This window comes from Anopheles arabiensis, chromosome 3, assembly GCF_016920715.1.
Source record: "Anopheles arabiensis isolate DONGOLA chromosome 3, AaraD3, whole genome shotgun sequence".
In the NCBI taxonomy this organism is placed as follows: domain Eukaryota; kingdom Metazoa; phylum Arthropoda; class Insecta; order Diptera; family Culicidae; genus Anopheles; species Anopheles arabiensis.
The window spans coordinates 22820635-22835170 of record NC_053518.1 but is presented as its reverse complement, the minus strand read 5'-3'; the positions used below and the strand labels follow the sequence as shown (position 1 = coordinate 22835170).

Genomic DNA, 14536 nt, shown 5'->3' with positions numbered 1-14536 from the left:
GTGCGCAGCATAAAAGTGTAGTTGAAAGCTCTACCGTGTACCGTATGTGTGTGTGCGTTCTTGTTAGGTATCGCCGCGCTTTGCATTTGGACATTTTCAAGCTACCGAGAGCTAGCGGTGGAAGCGAAACCGAGAGCCGGGGGTATCGTTTTGATTTACATAATGCGTAGGAACTGGGTTGTTACGGTGAAAATCTGATTAAAGGGGATGGATTGTTATTATTTCTTAATCGCACATCGTCTTAGCGCGCAAAGTTTCCCGCAACGGCGTTAAGCAACTGAGCAGCAGACCCCGGGCTGGCGAACAAAGCATTTTGGTTGGTTTTGCCATTATTCATTGCTGTTTCTTGTACAGCATGCTTGCTTTGTACGTTCGTTTGTTCTCACTTTTTTTTATATTTTACACGCACAGCTTAATTAATAGCACTATACATCAGTGGGAATGATTCGATGTAAATTGGTACGTTTAAGCTTTTTCTAATGCGCATGTTAATCTTGAAACAAAGCTCTAATGTATTGTACACTAACCTTTGTGGTATTTTATTCGAGCCGACTCGAGAAAAAAGTTTGCTTATCAATGTGTCCGTCATGAGATAAAGCTCCACATGGAGCAAACCCTCCAACCGATGGACTGACTATACTGATATCGTAAGACCTTTAAGACCAACTAAGATTTATGAACCATATTGAAAATGTTAGAAAGAAAAAAGAATGTACCGCAGAGGTAAGATACAACTGTTCTAATCACTGATTCGACCTCATCTAGATTTCTGTGCTACAATTTTATTTTTGACTACTGATACACAATTTACTTTGCTTCAAAGGCTGCTGAATGAGGCGATGAGATCTATCCTTGATTGAGGGCGTCATACCTCTTCTGTTACGATGTGAATGGTTCTGCAATGGATGTCCATGCAACAAAGAGTGACGAATTTGACAAAGATCTTTATTGATTATCTAATTAAACGACGTCTACCTTAAAATCTTCCGCAAAGAGTCGTGAGTGGAATACACATCCACCATTCTCCTACATGGGAAGCGAATGCTCCAAGAGTGCCAAACTATAAAACTGCAGGAGCCAGAAATTCTTTGTTTCACAGAGGTAGTACAGTATTACAATAGAATGCCACAGTAAATTATCAATGCTTATTGATGCACCTGAAATTTTAAATCTAATCAGCTTTTCTGCACCTACTAGGGATCTTAGAAGCAGGTCTTTAATCAGGATCTCATTTCGATTTTCTTCATTTGGCGCTAACGACCCTTTAATTAAAATGTGTGTCAGCTATAATAGACTTGAATAATCTGCAGATTTTCATATCCCTTTTTCTCCCCTTCGTCAGTTGTAAAGGGCTAGTGTTATTTATGTTAAAGTTGTTTACTAATTAAGAATTTGTATCTTTTATTTCGGCCTATTGCCCGATAACGTAAATAATAAATGATAATTATAATAATAATACTAATAATAATAATAATAATAATAATAATAATAATAATAATAATAATAATAATAATAATAATAATAATAATAATAATAATAATTATTATTATTATTATTATTATTATAATAATAATAATAATACTAATAATAATGCTGATTCGAAATCTGAGTTTAGAAAAGTATGCTCTGTGTTCGTTAGAAATAATGCAAAGGTAGCCCCCAAGATACACGGTACCTCCTATACGCGGATTCGGATATACAAGGTTTTCTTAATTGGACAGTTCCTTGAGCAAATGGTACTGATTTGACACATTAATTGTAAAATACAAATGAAATTCTCCTTTAGTCGAATTTTAAGAAATAGTCGAATTAAAAAAAGACGCTGCTGACGATCTTGAGCTGCTGAAAAACTCTTGAAATATTGAAAATTTGATTTGAATAGTAAATGTAGACCACAATCCTTTGCATCTATCCCATAATAACAAGTAATGATGTACGTCATCGAAAAATAGCTCTCTAGCTTGTATTGCTCAAAAAAGTGCAACAATCTTGTTAGATTTTAAACTCCATTACATGAAATATTTTGGAGATTTCATAAGACATATATAGTTATCTGCAGTATATACTTGCCGTTTGAACCGTTTGACCAAGTGACACTATAAATAGATTTTATAAAGCTTTGTTGAGCTATCAATTAAAACAAAATGATAGATATTTGAAGACAGTCCCTATTGATACTTTTCCCACAATTCTTTTCATTTCTACAAATCACACAACTCAAAACAAATCAAACCACAGCACACAACACAACAAACGCTCTGCCCTAAAACTCCCACCGAGAAATGCCGAAAGAATGCAAAATCGCACCCAACTACACCTGACAGCTTTTACGACATCACTTTATTGCTACGTACGTCCTAAAGCGTTCCACCCCACCCCTGTGGAAACTGTAAAGCGAATGTTACGCCAAACGAGATACATGTGCCAACCCGCGTGAGAGATTTATAGAATTCCTTACGGTTTTTTGGGGGTTCATAAATTTTATGCATGCACTCAAATTTATGGGGCAACGCTAAACGTCCCGAGACAGACGACCGCACACGGGAGAACGCTGGGAGGAACGACTTTTCACCGGCTGCGTGTGTGTGTGTGCGAAGGGAACGAAGGTGTAATTTCTGCACAGAACTGCTTGCGAGAAATGCTTCCATTTCGTAAGACGGTCCCGTTTTACGGTTCAGAACGAAGATTCAGCGAAGCGTTAGTATTACATTTATATGACCTCAAATGAGCGCTTAAATAGTCCTGTCCTTGCATGATGGGTTCTGTTTACATGAGTGAAGGTGCATCACACTGTGTATCAGTACCGTCAGGAAGATCTGCTTGCGGTTTATATGGAATCTTGCTGACCTTACGCTTTTACAATTACGAATGGCAATTTGAGTGAATCTTATCGTAAGCTAAATCCACAAGATGAAGAGTGAGAACAGGATTTCTGCAAAAATCCAGCCAAATTGCTTCCAACTTATAAAAAAAATCCTCAACATATCAAGTAGAACCTCACATTCTAATCACAGATTTCATAAAAATCTATAAAAATAAGGCACAAATATAGCACGAAAGTAATTCACACTTCCCATTCTAGTTGCGCCACGCAACAGTTAACTCGGCTTAGCTTTACGATTCGTTGGAACGCCCGTTAACAGTGTACGCTCTTGAGCTACAACAAGTGAAGCCAACGTTTAGCAAACAACTGCGCACAAACACAGCTCTTGAAAATGCCAGAAAATTCCTCTTCCCGGGAAATAGGGTGAAGTAAAGGTGGCAAATACCTTAACAACTTTGCACTGTCGCAACCTCCGGTGAAAGTTGTTTGTTTGCCGATTTTTTCCCTCTCGATTTGTTTTTTTTTTTTGCAGACCGTTTTATTTGTTGTACGGGTTTACGGTCCTTTTATGATTGCACAGCTGGTTCTGGTGGTAGATTTGGGGAAAAAAATTGCAACTTTGAAGTTTTGTAAAAATAAACAATTTCCCTTACGTGAAATTCACGCTTCCAAGAGAAATTGTGCTTCTGCTGTTTGTCGCTTTTAATATTAACTAAACGGAACAACCGTACAGTTGAACACGCGGACTGCTTGATATAAATGTTGGTTTTAAAAACTTCCCCATTGCTTTCATTTCAATCGTACCGAGCAAACGCTCTCTTTCCCTGCGACAGTTCCACCTTGGTTGTGCATCAACCGCGAATCACACCATTTCCGCATGCACAACCACCAAGAGTCCGAGTCCGGTGGTGCCAAATGTGGCGTTTCCCGTTTTGTTTTTTGCCTTACTACACGGTGAGCGATTTTCTTTTTATTACGTGGATGCCGCAATTGTTTTGCCTTACTTCATTCGACCGCGTTGGTTGGCGAGCGAAAATAAAACAATAATGCACGAGGTAAAGCACTGTGTCCGTTCCAGCCCGTCTCGGGGGCAGGGATTGCTGCTAGCGAAAAATAAATTACACACCTGCAGATTCGGTTTCTCCCATCCCTTCGCATGGTCTCAAATGAGCCCCGGTGCCTGGTGGGCAAAAATATCTACTCCGTTGAGGAAGAAACCAACTGCAAGGACTGCAGCTAATGCTGCTGCTGCAGTCTTGCTTTTCCCGCGTTGAGTTTTCGCGTCGTTTTTGCACCGAACTACACCACACGTTGGCCTCGCGCTCGCGGTCAGAGCCCGTGGGTAGTTCGTTTTTCATTTATCTGAAAATTTATTGTTGACTGAATTTTCACCAGGGACTTCACGAAACGCGTGAAAACCATGGCAAGCGTGGAGCGCGGTCTTGTCTCACTAGGAAGGCTTGAAACGGCGGCACACCTACAGAAGGGAGGAAAGGAACATACTAACAAAAAGCACGAAAAAGCACACACACACACCGCAACACCTAAACAGCAAACGAGCCACGAAGTTACCTAGGACAAGGCTTTTACGCTTCACGAAGTCGTTTGGTGTCGTTTCGGTGTTGGGGGTTTGTACCTTTTTTTGTCTGTTTGTTTGTTTGTTTGTTTTTCTGTCTGCTGCAACGAATCTACCGTACCGCGACGGGCAGCGATGCCGAACTGTGTCGGCAGACGGTTTTGTTTTATTGGAGCCACTCGTTTACATTTACCCAATGACAAATGTCATTCCCACTTTCTACCGCAACGGAGAGAGAGAGAGTTCGGTGGAGTTACTTTTATTATAATTTAACACTTCAACGCGGGCTCGGTGGCAAAGAGCGATAAGTCAGTGGACTCTGATTTACCACCCGGTGTGGCCGATGCACTCGGTACGGTCAGGGTTTTGGGGGTTTCCGTTAGTAAATTTTACTATTATACTCATTTTATTTGCATTTATTTTATGAGTAGTCCAAACATATTTTTGAGTTTATTTATTGTAAACTCTAGACAAACAAAGAAAATTGTTAAATTTTAAGAACTGCAACTAAGTTTTCCAATCAACTGGTGGAAACAAAAAAATACAAAATGAGTTACCTGGGAAAAGCACATAAAAAACTATGTCACTGTGTCTCACTTTCAACTGGAGGGTCGTAACACTCACTGATGACCACTCTTTATTCTCACGCTTATCTCATAAAATCTTGAGCACCCTCTGTGCGGAGCGCTCGGAAAAGCTTGGTATAAATCCACGAAAAGTAAAGTTATTATCAACTCCTATTCCTTAGGCCTCTCTTTAGCAACAGCCTTCCATCGATCCACCCTGCTTCTCCATTGCCGACGGACCGGGGGGGCTAAAAACGATACCAATTTCTTCTACGGCGAGAGTGTCCGTAGGCGATTGTGCTGAGACAATATGGCAAAGTCGTAAAACAGGATATCGCGCGGGGCTTTAGCGGCCGCGCGCCTTTCGATGCAATCCAGCGGCAACAACAACAAGCACAGGAAACGGCATCTCTGTACTTCCGTTTTATGAGCACGGTTTTGCTTTCTCGCCTCACACCCCCGCAAAGCGCAAAGGGCCCTACTATTGATTTGATCTTCAGCTGAAAGCAGCCACGGCTCGTTTTAGCTGCCGTACTTGCTGACTCAACAGATATTGTTGAGGGGAAGATTTGTCACTAATAAAATTAACCCACCCCGCCAGTTTTGAAGCGCCTTTTGAGCCGTCCTGGTTTGATGGGCACGCTCCGCTAGGAGTAATTGAAAATATGTCAAGAGCCTGTTACGGGAAGTTATATCAGCAGCTCAATCAGGTGCTAAAATACTGCTTTACCGTGACATGAAAATAGGAGAAATAACAGGGCAAAGGAGTAAATTGGTCTAAGCAGCTGAACGATAATATACGATGATGAGCATCATGCAATGTAAGGTTCTATGGAACTAGAATCGAGATGATTGATATCTATCATCGCTTATCACATTTTCTTGAGGTTTACACGCCTCTCTATCAGTATTAAAAACTGCTATTACATTTGGTTACAATGCAGTATACGTTACTGTTAGAAACCTATTCGATAAATTTATTTTCCTTACAAAAAAAAAACATAAATACAATAACGAACATTTAAGATATTACTTCAAGAGACGATAATACAGAAACATTATGATAATCGATACTAATACCTATTGTACTTCAAGCAATTCTATCAATCGTTCCTTTGGCACATCAGCTATAACCAACTCATCTATAACTTTTTATGAGTTAAAGGCCAAAAATAGATGGAAACTAAACTGAAAGTAGCAGTAAAAATAAACTGTCTACCAGCAAATAACTTCCTAATCCTCCCGTTAATACATTTACTTCCAACCACATGTGTAGGCTTTCTCAAGAAAAACGTTGTCTGTCTGTGGTCAATACGAATTGTTCAGGAAGTTCCTGAACTGTGGATGAGAATTTGACGAGCTACCCGTGCTTAGCTACACATCTACGCGATCAACTGTCTATACCAAACTAAACAGAAACTATGAAATTGAGCAGGAATGCTCCAAAAGTTTTGTGTTGAACGGCCTTCTACAATGATTCTCCCCTCAGGGACAATAGTATTCATTTCTATTTCTGTTCCGGACAAGTAATGTTGCTTTATTAAATCGTAAAGTTCATCATTCGTCTATTACTTTGTCTATGTAAAACAACAACACAAGCATGTCTAAATATGTGATTGCTCTTTCGAACATACTCGGATCCTCTCCTACAGTTCAGTTCACTTTTCCAAAGCACCTTTTTCGGGTGGGGAGGAATAATTTTCTCCCCGAACAAACCTTCCGTAACTGCACACCATTTGAATATCTTCAAACTTTGCTCGGCTCTCCCGACAACACCGCCACCATTGCAAACGGAAGTCTGATTTATTAATAAAACTTTCGCTACGAATACGAAGCCGGCCACCTCCCCGGCAATGATAAGCCACATCCGCATCTTTGCAGGGAGAGAATTTATGTAAAAATAATGACCTTCCCGTTTTGGGTAGTCAAGTTTTGCCTCGGGTCCCATATGCCGCCCCCCCCCCCCCCCCCCAGGTGTCCCCGGATATATCCACTGCAACCAAACCCCAAGTTCTAGGAAACGAGAGCGGCACATGTTCAACAGCTCACGTACGAAAGAGGGTAGACACCGCCGGTGCAGATGGCTGGCCTGACTTGTGGACGGTGGAAGTTCGATTGCATTTGGGTGGGTGGAGGGACTAGGATTAGTGCCGGAAGGTGGTACGACTTTCTCCCATTGCCTTCTCATTTCGTATTCATATTTTCCGCCTGTCGCTACGATTCTTACGTTCCCTACATGAAAGGCGCTAAACTCCGGAAGTGTACGATGGACTACGATGGTACTGTTCTCTGTTGTTAGTGTGTGTGTGTTTTTTTTAAATATAATATTTAAGGAGCATGGGGTGATTTTAGTATTATATTTTCATATGGAACGCTTCTATGAAACTATGGCATTGTTGTATCATATTATTCATAACTATTTTTCGTTTGTTTAGCTACTAATGTATGCAGGATTATTCATTTGAACCTTATTAAGCTTCATTTCATTTTATTTCACAAAAGTACTTTTTTTTTAAATTACATTTTACTCAATGCCAATTCAATACTTTAGCACAAAAGCTCATACAAAAGAACCAAAAAAGTTTGCAACGACCATCCAAGCACAACAGTCAGCTGTCCCGGTACCAGCTGTTGAAAATCGATTTCAGCTTCCTCGGCAACACGACTGATTCTTCCGGCAGTAAAGGGCACTTGTGTACAACCATCGAGTCACGCTGTTTCTCACGGTGCACGGGCCGTCCAGCTGGAGCTTCCTGGAGACTACTGGGGAGCAGTGTAGAATGTGATAGCTTTCTGAAGCACTCTTACATCCATTGCCAAGAGCTCTCTGTTCACTAAGTCACCCTCTCGAAGCGCCGAACGAAAATTGAAGCCCAGCGCAATGGCTAACCTTAGCTAGGGGCTGCCAACGTTTGGGAAATGGGATCGTTCGATCGAAAAATACAGGTACCATTGCCCATGAGCCCCCAACCAGAGCCCGAACAGAAGATGAAAGTGTTCGATAAACGCCTCGGATGCATCACCTTAAGTAGCATTTGCAGCACCGACTGCATCCCAGGCCAGCCAGCCAATGTGTTGCATGTGGAACGGGAAACGGACAGTAGCAGTGCAAGCTAATCCTTACTGAACACTAATAGGCTACACCCCGGGATTAAGATAAGAGGAGAGAGATCCTGAGCTCAAGCAGTGCGACATGCTGTGAACTCATTACAAGGACCATTTTCATTACTTTTATGTTTTCTATTATCGGCTATAGGAGCGTTCCTAACGTTATTCTATTGATTTCAAAATTTCTGAAATATTTCACGTGTTTTGATAATCAAAAGATGAATTTAAACCGTTCAGTTCCCATCGGAGCATCACACTTTAATACCAATCGATGGAACATCAAACTTAGGAAACCATCCTGTATTTATCCTGTTTTGTAGCAGCCCTTTTACAACCAAAGCAAAGGCACGGAAAGGCCCGCATCCACCAGCACCACCGGAAGCTAGGTCCTCTCGCTCCGGTAATCCTCTCACTATGGCAGTGCTTAAATCTCTTCAGCCAGGCTCGCTGCTCCCTACCAAAATCCATCACCGTCTAAACTTTGCAAACGTATAATCCCTTCCAAATCTCGGCCGAGGTACCACCGTTTCCCAAAACCTCCAAACGGTGGCGCCCAGCAGAATGGCGAAGCAGCCGCTCAGAGCATAGCGACAGGTCGACAGGTCCACAGTGTAAACTTTTGCCTGTCCCGTTCCTCCGCACACTGATTCCACGGCTGGCGTGCCTATCCATGCCGACAACACACACACACACACACACCCGTGTCTTGTGATCTTTCAGTCCCTAACTGGCGTGTCGTCGTAGCCGGCCGGACGTAGAAGAGCGGTATTATTTGTTTGGCTTCTCAATACACTTAATCTTGCGCTCACAGGAACACACTCGCTTAGCAAACGGGCGGAGGCGAATCGCGCGCTCGTCGCCTGTCTCCGTTTCCCGGCTTTCGAAAAACCCTTTCACCGTGAAGCCGTGAACCTCAAAATCCGGGCTTGAAGTGACTGTAATCAAATTTACCTAAACTCAGTTTTCAACTTATTCACGCTTTGGTTCTGCCAGGCCTGCCAGGGTTGCTGTGCGCACCGCCAGATGTGTCTTGTAAGATTTTTACCGAAAATCTTTAGATAAGCTGATGAGTTTTCTATTTGCTGCTCAACCATCGTTACCATGATTAAATTACTCCCACAAAATGGAAGTGTGAGGCTGTGGCTGAGGAAGGTGGGTAGGGGAGGGAGATGATTGGGTTTCCAAGCTATTGTTTAAAGCGATTGCCCAAGGGAATGAAAGTTTGCGCTGTGGATCGGTAAAATAGCGCGAAAGCGCCTAGCGTTGTCTTTAATTTATATTAATTTGCAAGTCAAAAGGAGGGCACGCTTTCAACGCTCGGTTGCAAATATTATTCAAACTGATTTAAATATATTTCATTGCGTCGTTGAATGAAGATCAAGCACATCACTGCAAAGTTTTGAAATGTATAAAAAAACTTTTTTTTCAGTGTAGTTTAATCCAGCGCACACACTGCGAGCATAATATCATCGTTTATCTAAGATTATCCTAAAATATCACTATTAATCCTTTTTTTTTTTTTGAGCTTGTAGCAACATATCAAAGACCGTACGGATCAACAAAGCCGCACACGGGTTCGGATTTGTTTGTTTACTGTGGCTTTTAGGTCACGATAGTATTATTTTATGGAGAGCGTTTTTTTTTTCTTCTCTTTACTGCTTGCTGTGTGTTCCATGTGGTTTATTTGGTTCCGTGTACCACTGAACTTCAAAGGTTATGTATAGCTGTGCCGCTCGGTTTCATGGGGCTATCAAAAGGGAACCGAATAAAATATGTTTGTAGCATCGTGCGGCAACCATAGATTGAGGATGAAAGAGCAACACAAAAAAAGGAATCAACACAAAACAATCCCTTCAGGTAAAGCTTATTATGGCTGTAAGTTGGGTCAAGCCACAAAAACACGTTATACATATAAGTGGAAACAACAACAGGTGTTGTGTGTACCTGGCGGTTTAACAAAACATTGAAAACTGAGGTCGATTTTGTTGCAAATGCGATTAAATTACAAAGCTCACAAAAGACTCAAAATAATTCAAATAATGTACAAATCACCTATCTGTCATTCGCAACATCAAGCGTACTTGATTGTTGAATTACAAATTTAACATTTCCAACCACTTTGTACAGTTATATGGCAAAAGGGAAAATTACTTTAATTAACTAAATTTTTCAATCTTACCTTCCGCTTCTTGCTGACTTTGTTGCAAGCTGGCTCCACCTGATCACTCTCGCCTCTCCCAAACAATAATCCTAATCAAAAGCGTCAGACGAATCCCCACAAACTCAGTCGTTCAGCAATGGCCCACTACCATTGCCATGCCTCGCTGTGTCTGTTTCCCAAGCTTTCCAAAAAAAAACGAGTCGTCGATTTATTTTGCCACTTAACGAACCGGAACAGCGATGAAAATGGTAGTCATGATTCAATCAGCATTCACTCACACCGAAAGCACACACCAAACAGACCATCACCATAACAAATACGCATTCTTCTTCTCACTGAACAAATCACTGCCGTTGCTGCTGCTGCTACTGCTGCTGCTCGTTCACTTCTGCCGTGCAAACCGAACCAGGCACCAGGGCACCAGTACACATGTCGGACACAGGCAAAACACACCTTTTTCTATTGCTACATTAAAAAACATGCACTACACACACAAACACACACACACACACAATTCCACAAACGCGCACTCGTACTCCCAGCGGAGAACACCGAACCGCCTAACCGCAATCACACTCGGGCTAAAAACCCTTTTCCATCCAGCCACTGCACCGCCGACACCGGATGGCGAGGGGACCGGGTGGTGTAAACGAAGGGAAACAACAAGGAGGGGACTTACGGCCACTGCTTCACCCAAGCAGCCCCCGCTCTCGCTCGACTGCACCACAACACACTCGCAAACGGAAATCCTGACGCGTATTCCCACGCCGCGCCGTCGTGTGCCGGTGCCCGAAAAACAGCGTGCAACATTAATTTGGTTTTGCCTTTTTAGAACGTTTTAATATAACTTTTTTAATTAATTTACTTCACAATGCACACACAGACACTTGCACTCTCACATGTACACACATACACTTCTACACTACTCGGAGGGGTTGAACGTTTCAGCACAGGCTTTGGGCACGCTTTTTCCCGGTTTCAAGGCTGACGTGATCGGCGGCGGTGGTGGTGAGTGGGTTTAGAGAGCTGTTTCTCACTTTCGGCCACGGTGCCGAAAACCCGAACCAACTTCAGGATGTCCAACTTTTACCTGTTTGTTTTTTTTTTGCTGTTGCTTTGTTTTTCCTTACACACGCACACACACACAGTACTCCGGAGGTCTGGCTTTACACTGTACACCCAGACCCTGCGGGTAAGCACTTTCCCCGGGAGCGTTTGCGCTCTGGTTTGCTGCCTGCTTCCTCAAGCTTTCAAGCTTATTCTTTTATTCAACACCGCCATCTGCACTGGGAAAAAGAGGAGAAGTAGAACCGGTGCTACATGCAGACATCCACTACATTCAGCAGAGCGGGTGGGCGGGCACGCACGCAGAGTGATATGATGGATTACTTTTCCTGCAATCGAAACTCCGGTCTGCGGCTCTGCGCTAAATCCGCCCGGGCGGTGTTCCGCCAACGCCAAAAGCGCACGGTGCGAATGGGTCAGGATCGTCCAACCTTCCCCCCAGTTTTTCGCCGGCAAAATCCCGGAATCCCTCAATCCCTGCTTCTCAAACACACGTGCACATGTGCTATCAGCGTACCCCGACCGCATCACACGATACAAGCAGAATGGTAAGGATTCATTGGTTCGTACACGGATGAACCGTTTGTACAGATACACAGACACACCGACACACATTCAGATCAACTTCCGGCTATTGCGATCCACCATCCCGGAAGTATCTCGCATTCAGTAAAAGGGTCGCGCCGGCCTGTTCGGGCAAAGAGATTGATGATACGTACGCAGCGACGACGGATTGGGGGGCGATCCTTTTGCTTGTTTTGTTTCCGCTATCCACTATTCTGATTGTTTATTTACTTTATGCTTTTAACAATTTCACCTGCCCTCGGTGCGTACGTAGCTGCAGCCTGGCGACTGGCGGATTGCATACATTCTTCTTTTTTTACCTTTTGGGGTTAGCTTGCAATGCTCGCAACGCCTACCTTGATCTCGGCATGCTGGTGGTGGTGGAGTTCGAGCGCCGCTTTTGCGTTGTGCGTTGATTTGACCTAATTTATGGCGTGTGTCCCTGTAGGTCCTTCCTGAGACACACACACACACACACATACATAAAAAATGGCAAACAACCTTCTTTTTTTTGTCAAGAACGCAAAGCAATTCTGAAAAGGATGCCTTACAACACACACACAGCGAACGATGTTCATCGCTTTACCGGTCACAGATTTATTCTCGTTTGAGGTTATGGTTACGGTGTCCGGGTCCTTGACGATTCAATTTCCCCCCCCCCTTTCCCCTGTGCACAATGACCCACACACACACTCGGCAGGAGCGGAATTTGAAATTGGACGTCCTCCATCACCCCTTAAACCACCTTTCCCCCTCAATTTATCCCACTTTGCCCTGCGGCTTTGAACGGAAGAACAAAGCCGGACAAGGACACGATCGATACACCTGCCCTCCCCCATGCTGCATGGTAGACCTGCGTGGGGAGGCTGGAGCAAACCCTAAACCAGCCATAATTAGCTTTGACGGCTGTACGGACGTCTACCGAAATGCTTCCGAAACAACGAACCCGGGTTTGCGTGTTCGCTAATCCTTTATGCTGAGCTTCGCAGGAACATGTGGCGTTTTTGTTTTTTTTTGCAAAATTCTCGCAGCATCTATGGCAAAACCGGGGACGCGGGAGTTTTTGGGAGGCAAAAAGTCGAAAATGTCGGAGAATATCCCCGCCTCGCCCCGAAAAATTCAAACCCAAAAGTGACAGCGCTCGCGAAAGAACTGGGATCAGGATCCGGGTCTTGTCACTTGTGCCGAGGTTTTCGGAGCCTGCCGGCTGGGAGGACAGCGCGAACGGACAGATTCGTTTACTTATTCATTAAACTAACTAACGGACCCCCGGGCGAGGGCCCTTTTTTGATGTGCATCGCGTGGGCATGCACACATACAGCACAAAAGCGCCTCTTCCACTCAGTGTATGTGTGTGTGCCCTGTGCGTGGCAGGTAGGTTCATCCTGCCATCCCTTACTGTCAACCTGTGGGGCTGTCTAACCCGGCACGATGCCTGACACGATCCAATCCAATCCAATTCACGCTGAAATGGCAACACGAAATGCCTTGGCAACTCCAAACAGGTTCCTCCGGTGACCGGCTCTTCCACTGCCGACAGTAAGAGGAGAGGTAAGAAGGAGTTAGGTAGGAGTTTCCCGCCGCTCGCAAGCTGATAACATACGCCAATACGCACGCAACGATCACACTGAAGCGACGGAAGTGAATCCGAACGAACCAACCGAACGGAAGTGGTACAAACACACACACCCACACGCATACACACAAACAACGGCACACACTCGCACTCGGCTGCAAACCATTCGATGTACGGGCTCATCGCGACTGCAGTGAAAATTGCACCATTTTCATCTGCCCCATCTCAGCAAAGCCAACCGGAATTCCCGAAGCGTTGTGAAAGCACGTGAGTGGGATGCACTGACGTCTCGCGGTTGCCACTTCGTCCGCACGCTTACCCCCTTCGCCCCCCCCCCCACCAACGAGAGAACGAGAATGTAGCTCATAAAAGAATCAGCCAGCGATCGAACACCGAATGCCAAAGGAAAAACACAATATCCATCGATCGCGTCGTAGCAGCGCTAATTTGTCGGAATAGGAAATTGGTTCCAATTTTTCCCAAATCACTCAAAGGCGAAAAGAAAAAAAAACAACAAATCCTTTCAAACACACACACACACACACACACACACACACACACATACATCACACACACCGTCACCATGCACTTCCTGTCTCCACTGATCTGGCTCACGGTTGAAGCACGGCGCGAAATCGATCAACACACCATTAATAATGTACCGCAGGCGCGTAAAATTTCCCCAGCGACCGTATTGCACCGAACCGTCGGCAATGAACGTTAGGGCCGTACTGGAAGCCTCGCTGGGCGGCCGTATTCCACCGACAGGTGACTACCGGGTACTCACGAGCCTTCCCGTGTCTCCCGCGTGTATAACACTCCCTTCGCAGAACGGGAAAGCGAGCCGCATCCTGCTCGGTGAGTGCCTGCCACGACGGTCCTTCGATGCGACAAAACGGCTCAGACTCGCCGGCTCGCCGTCGGGTGAAGTACTAGAGCAGCAGCAGGTTTTCCACCGGCAGGTCGGCTGCTGCTTCGGGTTCGGGCCCGTGCTCGGTGAAAAACGTTCGGGTCACTCACCAACTACACCGCTTGCCGTTGCGTTTCGCAGTCGAACGAACGGTGGAAAAACCACAAAACAGAAGCCGGCTTTCGG

The 14536-nt window shown here is 44.4% G+C and overlaps 1 protein-coding gene across 3 annotated transcripts in view; it reads right to left on the bottom strand.

Annotated features, from left to right (window-relative positions):
* Window positions 1-14165, bottom strand: part of LOC120902166 (protein artichoke) — a 97845-nt gene extending 83680 nt beyond the window's left edge. The window contains exons 1-2 of one of the 3 annotated variants that reach the window (XM_040310708.1): window positions 14089-14165; window positions 10254-11516 (exon numbers count right to left, since the gene is read on the bottom strand). The gene's annotated coding sequence lies outside the window, so the exon portion shown is untranslated. Of the gene's footprint in view, window positions 1-10253; window positions 11522-14016 lie in introns of all 3 variants that reach the window. The other 2 variants (XM_040310710.1, XM_040310707.1) reach the window with 2 other exon arrangements.
* Between the last annotated feature and the right edge of the window lie 371 nt (window positions 14166-14536).